Here is a 13,512-nt window from a genome sequence, read left to right as displayed (position 1 = left end):
AGAATCCAATTTCAAGAAAATCGATTTCTCAAAGTTATCCTAAAATTTCTTTAGAAATTGATTTTTCTCAAAACATTAAGGTTTGCTTTTCATTAAAAATGATTTTAAAGGGATTTCCAAATGCTTTTCTAAGTCCCAAAAATCGATTTTCCAAGTTTCAATAACTTCTCAAAGTTCAAATTCAGAGAAATAAATTTTCTCTAAGTGATTTTGAGTTCTCTCAGAAATCGATTTCCTTTTTCCTCAGGAATGCTTTCTCAGCATGATTCACAATTTTCAAGATGTCTCCATTTACAAATATTTCCAAGTATTTTTCAATATTCTAAGCATACATCATGTTTTCTATCAAAAATTTCTCTGAGTCATAGCACATACCAATATTTTGTGCATTTAGGAAATAGAACGTCGATTTAGACAAGTTGAGCAAATCAAATCAAATCAAAGCATTTGATTGATACTTGGTTTAATTGCCCCTGGTTATGGTGCCAGGAACGGTTGAACCTCATACCGACAGGCAAGTCCCATTCTTCGGAATTATCCTGCATTTTAAAACGGAGGCGAGTTATTTTCAAAAACTTTTTCAAAGGTCAGTTTGACTTGCAAAAGTAAAAATTTGCAATGATAATAGGTTTGATGACCGTGATGAGGCCTATTATCATCTGATCAATCTTCTGCTTTGCTCTATTCAACTTGTCAAAATCGTGTTCTACAATGTTAGCTTTATTCCATGTGAACCTAGGAGCCTAGAATCAAACCCAGCTGCCATGGAAGCATGTAGACTTAGGCATGGTTTGGTAGGACCGATTGAGGAGGCATTATTCATGCTCACTTAGACTTAGGTCAAATGAAATCCTCCTTAATCTAGGATCTGATTGAAAAAAATGTTTGCTTCTCATAAAAATTTTCAAAAATTCTACTTCTTTAGGTCATTAGAGCCTTTTGTTTTCTTGCATGTTGATCATATTTCAAAAACAACCCACCTACTTTTACCTGGCCACCACATTGCTGGGCTTACTTCCAGAACCATAGTTTGGGACAAAGCCTCACAACTGAGCCACCTATTTGGGCTGATCCCCCCTGCCACGTACCAAGAGCCATAGTCCAAAGTATATCGACAGGTGATCATGCATATAATTCAGGGTTTATTAACATTTAAATATGCATGATTTTATAAAATAATGTTTCAAAAACCCAATTTTATGTTAGTTTTCGAGTAAATGTGCTAAAATGATTTAAAAATAGAAAATGCATGAAAAATAGTTTTATTTTACATTTTTATACATATTTTAGTTTTTGTTACATTCATAGTAGTTTGTCTTTAGTTTTTATTAAAATTAAAAATAAAAATGAAATAAAAAAATAGAGAAAAATATTTTTATATTCATTTTAAGTGTTTGTTTTGTTTAGAAAAGAAAAAAATTTTTAGAATAGTTTTTTTTAGTTCTTCATAAATAAGTTTTGTTTTTAAATCTTTGAAAATTTTATAATAAACTGGTACATAGTTTTTGATTTTTGAAAATTGCAAAAATAAACACAAACCGGTTTAACCGGTTTGCTTTTCAAAATAAAACTGTTTCAAACCGGTGAACCGATTTGAATGGTTTTTAAAAACCCAAAGAAACGAAAATTTCATTCGTCTCCCCCTTCCTGAGCTACAGCCTTCTCTTCTTCTCCTTCCTCTCCACTTCTCCTGGGCTTTTCTTCCCCTTCTCCCTCTTTCTCTCTTCTTCCCTGTTTTCCGGTGGAGAGACTTCCAGCAACGGCGGCAGCGTACGGGAGGAGGCCGACCATTCTCCCCTAACCCCTCTAAGGTTCACGGTAAGTCATCCGATCTTCTTCTACTTCTTCTTCTACTTCTTCTTCTTCCCCTAATCTGCATCTTCTTCTTCTTCTTCTTCTTCTTCTTCTTCTTCTTCTTCTTCTTTCTGAAGTTCAATCTAATGTTTGAAGTTTAATATGGAAAATATAAAAAATAAAAGAAAGAAAACATAAAAAGAAAAACATATCTGCAAAGGAATTCCGGCAATAGACAAGGATCTGCCGGAATATTTGTTCTGATGAATATTTTGATAAATACTTGCAGCAATTTGTGAAAAAAATCGTGATTTGGATCTGCTGGGATCATTTCTGTATATCGATTATCTTAATCGATAAATAAATGTTGATAAAGAGGTATCGATCATCTGGATCGATCAAAAGAATATCCAGCAAATGTTTTTTTTTTCTGAAATTTACGACAGTTATTAGCAAACCTCTGATCTATTGTTAGTTTTTCGGCAAGAGGTAGTTTTCCGGCGATTAGATGCCAGAATGATTTGTATACGTTGCTGAATAGTGATCTTCAGTCATGATTCATTATTCAATCGCTGGAATTTCTCCTCATTGCCAGAATTTCTTGCTTTGCCGTGAAATACTCTGCAACGGTCCAGCAGAGATAAAATCTGTTGTTCATATGAATAACAAGGATTGATATGCTTTATTTTTTATTCACAATACAACAGATTAACCAGATAAAATTCAGTGATCAATTGTCTGAATTCTGGATTAAATGGTTGAAATTCGGCAATCAATTGTCTGCTTCCGATAAATCAAGTATCTAATTCCTGTGGAAGTGGATTGATTAAATGAATGTGGATGAATCCAATTGAATATATGCTTGAATTATCAGTTTGAAACACATTGAACATCTACCTGAATGTTTGTTTTCATTTACTAAAAATTTTTGTTCTCAATTTCTTTTTACTGCTTTATTTCAATCTACAAGATCGTCTTGGTTTGGATTCCCTTATTTTATGTTTTTCAATTAATTCATTTCTTCTTTTTACATTCATTTTCCATTTTTTTGTTTTCAATTCATTTTCCTGTGTTTGTTTTTAATCATTCCAGTTTCTGTTTTTTTTTTCCCTTTATTTTGTATTTTTTTTAGTTGTTTTAAGTAGATTTCCTGTTTTTTTTATCAAGCATTTTTCTTTGTTTTTACTTTATTGATTTTATGTTTTGTTTTAGTAATTAGTTTACCTTCCTGTTAGCCATCAGTTTATTGAGTTAGTTGTTAGTTAAGGAAGATAATTAGCAGTTATACTTAGTTTGTAATTAGTAAGTAGTTAGTTAGATTTAATTAGAAATCAATTTTATTTTGTCATTTAGATTTCTTGCATAAGTTGATTCACAATTTTTTAGCATTTATCTAGTTTAGTATAGTCTATTTCTATTTCTGGTACTGCTCGTGTTCATTTGCATTGTGCAGGATAGCATAGGAGTGGAGCTGAAGCGAGTACGTGACACGAGAAAGCGAAGAATAAAGCTTCTTTTTACGTTTTAGTTTAGAATTAGGAATTTAATTGGGTTTGTAAATATTGCACTTTACGCCCTCTGCAAAGGGTATTCATTTGTTGTAATAAGTAGTTGTTTTTACTTTTCTTGAACATTTTACATTTCAAATAATTCGGCAATAAAGATTAGTTTAGATTTGTGTACTTGAATACGATATATTCCCGTTCCCTGAGTTCGACCCGGTCTCATCCACTAGTGAGAACCGATTTTTATTATTTGATGTCTACTTTTCACATGTTTTACATTTAAAAATCTTTTCAAAATTACAACGATTTAAAAGAAGACATCAAATTTTTGGCGCCGTTGCCGGGCAACGGCGTAATATTAGTATTCGCTTTGTTGCCTAGTGTTTGTGTGCATTTAGGTTTAGAACCACGTATGTGCATATCTTAGAGACGAGCTTACTTTTCTGCACAGCCCACCTATTAGGATCCCCTTAGAGGTGACTGTGTACGATTGGTACCGTACACATAGATTTTATATTTCTTATGCATAATCTCTGTTATGTGTAACTGCGTGGTGTTTGTTTAGTTTTTGTTGTTTTTAGTTTACTCGCTTTGTGGTTTGCGTGGTTTGGCCGCTTAGTGCGTTAGTTAGGTAGAAAACCCAAAGTTAGGACGTGTGCTACACCGGTCTACTCTAAGGTGTACGCAATGGCTGACGATCATCAATTGATCCGTCCTTTGAGGGAGTACTTCATGCCAAATACGTATACTCCCGCCTCCTGCATCACGAGACCTGATGTAGGAGCAAGCCATTTTGAGATTAAGGGAAGTGTGATTCAAATGTTACCTTCGTTTTATGGCCTTTGCAATGAGGACCCATATCGTCATCTCGACGAATTCCTTGAGATTTGCTCGACTATGCGAATCAATAACTTTGGAGATGATGCTATGAGGTTAACTTTGTTTCCGTTCTCTCTCAAAGATAAAGCCAAGCACTGGTTAAAATCTCTTGAGACGGTTCATATTACTACTTGGGAAGGAATGCAAAGAGAATTTTTAAAAAAATATTTCCCAATTGGTAAGACGAACCAGTTTCGTAAAGCTATAACCAGTTTTTCTCAAATTGAGGGAGAACAGTTTCACGAGTCTTGGGAGAGATTGAAAGATCGTCTCCGCAAGTGTCCCCATCACCAGGTGCCTCGTTGGCAGTTGGTGCAGTATTTTTATGACGGGCTTACTGAAAAGCATCGTCAAATGGTTGATTCGTCTTGTGGGGGCACTTTTATGCTCAAGAGTGAGGACGAAGCATGGTCTTTATTTGAGACCTTGAGTGAAAACACGATGCATTATACCTTGTCTTCACGGCTCGATAGGACTACATCTCTGTCTAGTGGTCCTAGGAAAGTTGGGATTTCCGAAGTTGGGTCCGAGTTAGAATTATGTACCAAGGTTGACCAGTTGACTAGGAAGTTAGATCAATTCCTAGCCAATTCTTCGAGAAATCTAGTAGAAAGAGTGTGTGAGTTATGTGCTAGCCCTGCACACTGTGTTGCGGATTGTCTGGCAGTGCCATTATATCCTGAATTAGTTCAGGAGCAGGTGAATGCTGCCCAAGGTTTCGCTCAACCCATGCCCGATTCATTTACATCCTCATATAACCCAGGTTGGCGAAACCAGTTTATTTCCTCATCCCATCAGCCCTCCCAGACACAGTATAGACCCAGTAACCCTTCACAAGGTTACTCACACCCCATTTTTCCACAGGTTCATCCCCCAGCCCAACATGCTTATACTCAACCCCATCCTCATGAGCCTTCATTTAGTCAATCCTTCCAAGATAGGATATTACAAGTTTTGAGCTCCCATACACAGTCAATAGCCAAGCTAGAGACTCAAATGGGACAATTGGTTGAGACTTTCGCTAGGCAAAGCCAGGGGAACCTTCATAGTCAGTCTGTTGTCTCAAAGGGAGAGAATTCTATGTCATTTGACTTGCAACCCACTGATTCACATCATGAGCAAGTCGAATCTGTTACATCCCTTCAGTATGGGAAGGCGTGTCAATCCACTCAGGAATCGACTCATGAACCTCATATCATTTCTACTAACGAGTCGATCTCCATGATACCTCATCAGAAGGGGCCTTACTCACAGCATACATTATCATCATATAAAGCCCCATTTTCTCAGTCTTTAGGATCACCGAGTGTTTTTACTAAGCAAGAGGTGCAGATACAGAAGGTGCTTGACCAAGTCAAGCCAGATCATATTCACCACTTGTTTGAAGTAGCATTCATTGATACTCGGTCGGTCCTAGACTCTCATTTCCTGACCAGTCTCTCACATGAGACTAATCTCCGTTCTTTATGTCAAGAGAGTCATGATACTACATTTGGAGGTAGAAGGGATGGAAACACAGTGCGTAGTGTCACAGATGACACTCTTTTCTATATAGAGCCCGGTTGAGCATGACTTCATGTCCATTGATCTCATGGACGATGAAGGTTTTTCCAGGGATCCGTCTGGCTGGGGACGTGAAACTTAGCGCTTTATGGGAGGCAACCCATATCTTGTATATTATTAGATTTGTTTAGAATTTATAGATTTTATTTTGTTTTTACTTTTTCGTTTTATTCATGAGTTTTTCATGTTTTTTTTTTGTTTCATTCATGGTTTTCATGTTTTGTCATGTATACATTGCATTCATTACATTCATAGAACATGCAATTTTAATTCATGTCAGGTTATTCTACTCTTTTCCCTCATTTATTTCCTCTCATGTACATTCAAGTAGTTTCATATAAGCATGGGGGAGTGCCACTGGGACAGTGTCATTCAAGCATGGGGGAGGGTGTAGTTTGCACACCTTGATATTTATGTTTACGTTCTTGCACATGTTTACACATCTCTCATGAAAAGTAGATTTTTAAAGAAATAGTTTGAACTTATATGAATGTTATTTCAAATCTGATGTTTTTAGAGGATTTTTAAGCCCCACGATTTTTTTTTTCTGACATAGATCTAAAAATTATGGTTGTTTATGTGGATTTCAAAGAAATGATGATAGATACATTTAGAATTTATTTTGAATCATAAATATGAATATGCACAGTTCTATTTTTGAAAAAAATTAAGCAAATGAACAAAAGCGTAAAAATGAGCTCAAAAGAAAAAATAGCATGCGTTAGGTTGTTTGGATAATTCCACAATCCTTAGTAGATGGAACTTAGATGTAAGTTGAAACTTTTAATTCCATTTTCGAAAAGGAGAGTGGAAAACTTTGTGATCCTAAGTAACTGAGAACAGATACAAGTTGAAATGTTTGACTCTCATGTTATAAAGGTGAATGAAGGAAGTCACTTTTATGTCTTAGTTGATATCTTTTGGTATGTATTGAATAAGTATAGAAGATATTGACATTGCACAAGGCATAAAAGCAGACCACACGCAAGCTATAAGAGAAGAATGAATGCGCAAAAAGAAAAAGCGTGAAAAAATGAAAAAATCGAGAAAAGAGCTGAAAAAGAGAGAAAAGTTTAATGCTTAGAAGTGATTGAGAAAACCTGTGTAGAAAACATATGAGTGAGGATAAGTAAATAATAATATGTTTTTATTGGATTTTCTAAGAATTAAACATAAATAATTGTGATATTTAGAAAAGTGAAAGAAATTCTTTTTCTGTGGTGATATATAAAAGACTAATTATGTTTTGATTTTGAAATAACAGGAAATATTTGTGAAAACAAAGTCTTTAATTACCTACTGATTGTGAGGATGTGTAATATTATGCATACATGACAGAGATGTTTGTGGGTAGCATCACTGCAAACCCTCACGAGACCTTACTCGTCCACTGGGGTAACCCAGGGGTTGAAAGGGCTTGTTGCAAGAGCTAAATGCAACCGTGATTCCTACGAAAGTGAGTTAGTGATAGTTTGTTTTCATGTATTTTTCTAGTTTGCTCGAGGACTAGCAAAACATAAGCATGGGGGTATTTGATCATGCATATAATTCAGGGTTTATTAACATTTAAATATGCATGATTTTATAAAATAATGTTTCAAAAACCAAATTTTATGTTAGTTTTCGAGTAAATGTGCTAAAATGATTTAAAAATAGAAAATGCATGAAAAATAGTTTTATTTTACATTTTTATACATATTTTAGTTTTTGTTACATTCATAGTAGTTTGGCTTTAGTTTTTATTAAAATTAAAATAAAAATGAAATAAAAAAAATAGAGAAAAATATTTTTATATTCATTTTAAGTGTTTGTTTTTTTTAGAAAAGAAAAAAAATTTTAGAATAGTTTTTTTTAGTTCTTCATAAATAAGTTTTGTTTTTAAATCTTTGAAAATTTTATAATAAACTGGTACATAGTTTTTGATTTTTGAAAATTGCAAAAATAAACACAAACCGGTTTAACCGGTTTGCTTTTCAAAATAAAACTGTTTCAAACCGGTGAACCGGTTTGAATGGTTTTTAAAAACCCAAAGAAACGAAAATTTCATTCGTCTCCCCCTTCCTGAGCTACAACCCTCTCTTCTTCTCCTTCCTCTCCACTTCTCTTGAGCTTTTCTTCCCCTTCTCGCTCTTTCTCTCTTCTTCCCTGTTTTCCGGTGGAGAAACTTCCAGCAACGGCGGCAGCGTACGGGAGGAGGCCGGCCATTCTCCCCTAACCCCTCTAAGGTTCACGGTAAGTCATCCGATCTTCTTCTACTTCTTCTTCTACTTCTTCTTCTTCTTCTTCTTCCTCTTCTTCTTCCCCTAATCTGCATCTTCTTCTTCTTCTTCTTCTTCTTTCTGAAGTTCAATCTAATGTTTGAAGTTTAATATGGAAAATATAAAAAATAAAAGAAAGAAAACATAAAAAGAAAAACATATCTGCAAAGGAATTCCGACAATAGACAAGGATCTGCCGGAATATTTGTTCTGATGAATATTTTGATAAATACTTGCAGCAATTTGTGAAAAAAATCGTGATTTGGATCTGCTGGGATCATTTCTGTATATCGATTATCTTAATCGATAAATAAATGTTGATAAAGAGGTATCGATCATCTGGATCGATCAAAAGAATATCCAACAAATGTTTTTTTTTTTCTGAAATTTACGGCAGTTATTAGCAAACCTCTGATCTATTGTTAGTTTTTCGGCAAGAGGTAGTTTTCCGGCGATTAGATGCCGGAATGATTTGTATACGTTGCTGAATAGTGATCTTCAGTCATGATTCATTATTCAATCGCCGGAATTTCTCCTCATTGCCAGAATTTCTTGCTTTGCCGTGAAATACTCTGCAACGGTCCAGCAGAGATAAAATCTGTTGTTCATATGAATAACAAGGATTGATATGCTTTATTTTTGATTCACAATACAACAGATTAACCGGATAAAATTCAGTGATCAATTGTCTGAATTCTGGATTAAATGGTTGAAATTCGGCAATCAATTGTCTGCTTCCGATAAATCAAGTATCTAATTCCTGTGGAAGTGGATTGATTAAATGAATGTGGATGAATCCAATTGAATATATGCTTGAATTATCAGTTTGAAACACATTGAACATCTACCTGAATGTTTGTTTTCATTTACTAAAAATTTTTGTTCTCAATTTCTTTTTACTGCTTTATTTCAATCTACAAGATCGTCTTGGTTTGGATTCCCTTATTTTATGTTTTTCAATTAATTCATTTCTTCTTTTTACATTCATTTTCCATTTTTTTGTTTTCAATTCATTTTCCTGTGTTTGTTTTTAATCATTCCAGTTTCTGTTTTTTTTTTTTCCTTTATTTTGTATTTTTTTTAGTTGTTTTAAGTAGATTTCCTGTTTTTTTTATCAAGCATTTTTCTTTGTTTTTACTTTATTGATTTCATGTTCTGTTTTAGTAATTAGTTTACCTTCCTGTTAGCCATCAGTTTATTGAGTTAGTTGTTAGTTAAGTAAGATAATTAGCAGTTATACTTAGTTTGTAATTAGTAAGTAGTTAGTTAGATTTAATTAGAAATCAATTTTATTTTGTCATTTAGATTTCTTGCATAAGTTGATTCACAATTTTTTAGCATTTATCTAGTTTAGTATAGTCTATTTCTATTTCTGGTACTGCTCGTGTTCATTTGCATTGTGCAGGATAGCATAGGAGTGGAGCTGAAGCGAGTACGTGACACGAGAAAGCGAAGAATAAAGCTTCTTTTTACGTTTTAGTTTAGAATTAGGAATTTAATTGGGTTTGTAAATATTGCACTTTACGCCCTCTGCAAAGGGTATTCATTTGTTGTAATAAGTAGTTGTTTTTACTTTTCTTGAACATTTTACATTTCAAATAATTCGGCAATAAAGATTAGTTTAGATTTGTGTACTTGAATACGATATATTCCCTTTCCCTGAGTTCGACCCGGTCTCATCCACTAGTGAGAACCGGTTTTTATTATTTGATGTCTGGTTTTCACATGTTTTACATTTAAAAATCTTTTCAAAATTACAACGATTTAAAAGAAGACATCAACAGGTGATCAAGGATGTTGGAAAACATGAGTCTAAAACCAGAAAAAATTGATTTATGCCATGTACATCGGGTTTCGCCTCGAGTATATCGACATAGCATGATTGAATACAGATGATCTGAGCCTTAGAGCTAAGATTAGGGTCATACAGCTATTTCAAAACTTGTGCATCTAGAGTCAGCCTTTAGGGAATGCTGTGTGTGCATACTTGCTTGTATATGGTGTGATTGAATGTAGTTTGGTTATTTCCTTTTATTCTCTTTATTTTCTCATATTTTCCATATTTTCTAAAAATACTGATTGATTTTTAAAATCCTCTATTTTTCATGAATTATCTAATATTCCCTTTTATTTTATCAAACCCTGGATGATTTTTTCAGAAAGCTCCTCTATTTTTTTTAAAAACTCCTAGTGATTTCCATCTTTCCTTTCCTCTGGATCTTGAAGTTTCAACCTTGTTTTTATCCTGCCTGCAATTTTTCCATAAAAAATGTATACTTTTCAAGTCTCGTCCTTACTTCTTTTTTATTTTTCAGCCTATCCTGATGGCATCCAGTCAACTTGATTTAGTCTTTCCTGAGGGCCATATCTCTTATGAGGTGCAACAAGGTCTCTCTAATCATTGAACTCTGAACACCGAACCTTTCATTCTCCGGTGGTACTATTCTTGGCTCAAGAACTTCTCTCATATATTCTCAAACCATCTGAGTGACTGCAGATTGGAACTGACATCAGCAGTGGGAGAACAAATCATCAATGACAGTTTGATTCAAGCATTAGCAGATAGGTGGAATCCGCATACCTGTACCTTTTGGTTTCTGTAGGGAGAGATGACTCTACTACTGGACGAATTCTAAGATATCATGGGTTTACCTGAGCCAGTTGGTCAGCCCGATGATCCCATAGAGCAACAATTTTGGATCAATGTCAAGGGACTCAACCCTCAAGATGTTTTAGCCCGGATGACTGGACGCAGATCCTGGCCACTGATAGAAGTTAATGAGACTCAATGTGTTGATTGAGCTATACCAACAATATGGAGCATTTGAAGAAGTCAACTCCTTATCCCGAGGAGTGCGAGAAAGGATTCATCATACAATGGTCTTGTGCACAGTAGGACTAGCCTTCTTTTAGGATGGACAGAACTACATTGATATCAGAATAATACAACTTTTGCAAAGATGGGGAAGTCGGCAAACCAACCGTTTGTCAATTGCAATGGACACACTTGATTTCTTATGCTGTGGATTGACCCGTTTCACACTCAAAGATTCAATCTTAGCGGAACGGTGCATCTACGCCTTGCAGTCTTGGTTCCTTCGGCATGTGCTATCTCGTGCCAGCTCATTCAGATATAACAACAAGAAGTCATTGCCCATTTCTCGGTACAAATTCTTAATTGAAAACCTTCATGAAGAAGAAATCGTGTGGGACTACTTCGACCGTCAGGAGTCACCCTCTCGATACACTTATGCATATGGCAAGCGATTCAAGTTACTTGAACCATTCTTCTCTGTTTATTATCAGCCAAAGCGATATGTCAGACAGTTCTCATAAAGGCAAAAGCACATTGAAGCTCGACTCTTGTCAGGCATTATGCCAGAATCAAACTGAAGTCTGCTCAATGGTTCAAAACATACCATTCTACCAAGCACAACTGGGATTCTTTTGTTACTCTCACTATTTTTCGTGGTCTTCGAGTGCCTTTTGATTATCATGAGTGGTGGCAAATTGTTTATTTGCCCCCTCTCTGTCAAGTCTATTATTAATAAAAATATTTTTCTTCAACAATTAATCCTTATTATGGTTTGACGACCTCGCCTAGGTAACAAGGCATATTCTAGTTGTTTATTTCCTTTACAATAATAATAACACAATTTTCATGATTCCAACGATGACCCAATCCCTGTTAATGGGATATCCTTCAAATTGTCAACCTAACTCTCAACAAATATTTTTCCCCTATTTGTTTTATCCCAAAACAATTCTTCAAAACTAATTGCCCATTTTATTTTGCAGAGAGCATTTGCAATCCTATATGGTTTCGACAAGGTCCTGCAAGGAAACCACGTCCATCCAGCTTATCGATCAGTCTTTTGCATCTGAAAAAGAAATGGCCTCTCCACGATCTCTCAGGGATCAAAGCCAGCAAGGCAATGGTGATGTTGATCTTCAGATATATGCATTGTTTCAGAAAATGATGAAAAAGATGTTGACTGAGCAAGCAGGAGATAGTTCAGGCAAAACCAAGAAAAAGGCGAAGGTCGAACAGTGAAAAAGTATATAAAAATATAAAAAAAAGCAGAGTCACCACGAAGACACTTCTGATGAAGCTGAATTAGTGGGTGACACCAATGAAGAATATGAGACAAAACAGACACTCCGAAAGTCGACTCAAGGGCAAAGGTCAGCCTATAAGTCCAAGGATCAATCTGTTAATGACTTTGATCAGCTATAGTTCAAAGACATGGTAAAAAAGGTCAAGGATCCGCAAGCTGGTGACAAGGGCAAGAAGGTCTTCACGGGTGAAGATTTTTATGATGGATTGGATGGAGATGATAGTCTCAATAATCTCCCTAGGAAGTTCATCAAGTTTGATGATTCAGCCGACCCTAAAGCACATCTCGCCATATTTTTTGTTGAATGTGCCAAGTTCAAAAGGGACAACTGAGCTTTATTCCTTTGCTTCCATCGCAGACTAGAAGGAACGATAGCTAAATGGTATTCAGAGCATATCAATCCCATTGAGCTACGAGAATTCGATAAGGTGGTCAACCTATTCTTCGAACATTTCCTTTTTAATTCTGAAGCACTGTCAATGCTCAATCATCTCTATAATCTGAAGCAGAAAGAGGACGAAAAGGCCATTGACTTCATTCACAGATGGCGATCCACTTGTAATCAAATGAGGGATCCGATATCAGAAGGGCATGCATTGTCAATGATCCTAAACAATTTCTCTCAACCTCTAAGGGGCCTGATTTTTACCTCTCCAACATGATCCTTTGTCAAATTAGTAGAGCAAGCCGAATGACTCGAGATGGAGATGGAAAATGGGATCTATGAGGGCATTACCATTGGAAAAAGCAACTAAGATGCCAAGAAGAAGGCGCACTTCACACTTTCAGTCAATTCCTTCAACAATAACAAAACCAACAAAAATAATCGTGGTAACAATTTAGAGGGATTCAAAGGCCCAAAAGAAAAGTTCCCCAACAATGATAAGCCTCTCCAATCTAGTCTCCAGCATAAAGATAAAGATCAGGAAAAACCAAAGTGCAAGGACTAGAGTACTGATCGAAATCTCACCTCGCTGGACCAGACACTAGAAAGTATTCTGGAATACATGCTCGCGAGAGATATGATCCGTTTGCCTAAAGTCGCTGATCCCCCAACAATTATGTGCAGATTGAAAGAACAATTCTACAAATTTCATCGGGTAGTAGGGCCTAACACCGAGCATTGTTTCGTCTTGAAGAACATTATCCAAGATTTCATCGACAAAAATCTTCTTGTTGAAGATGAGGAAGACACCAGTCAGCCATCCTGATCGAGCTTCTCCAAGAAACTGACAATGCCAAGGCTATATCACTTCTTTAATTCTGCTTTTGTCATTTTAAGAGGGACAATGTAGTTCTAGTTCTCTTACCAATTTGTTATTCCTCTACCCCAATGCATCAATAAAATTATCAATTTTCCTCATAACTTGGCACCATATTCTTTATATATTGTTG

The sequence above is a fragment of the Nuphar pumila genome, chromosome 14, assembly GCF_984573655.1.
Source record: "Nuphar pumila chromosome 14, dmNupPumi1.hap1.1, whole genome shotgun sequence".
NCBI classification, from domain to species: Eukaryota; Viridiplantae; Streptophyta; class Magnoliopsida; order Nymphaeales; family Nymphaeaceae; genus Nuphar; species Nuphar pumila.
The sequence above is the reverse complement of the archived record's forward strand: the minus strand, read 5'-3'. Positions refer to the sequence as shown.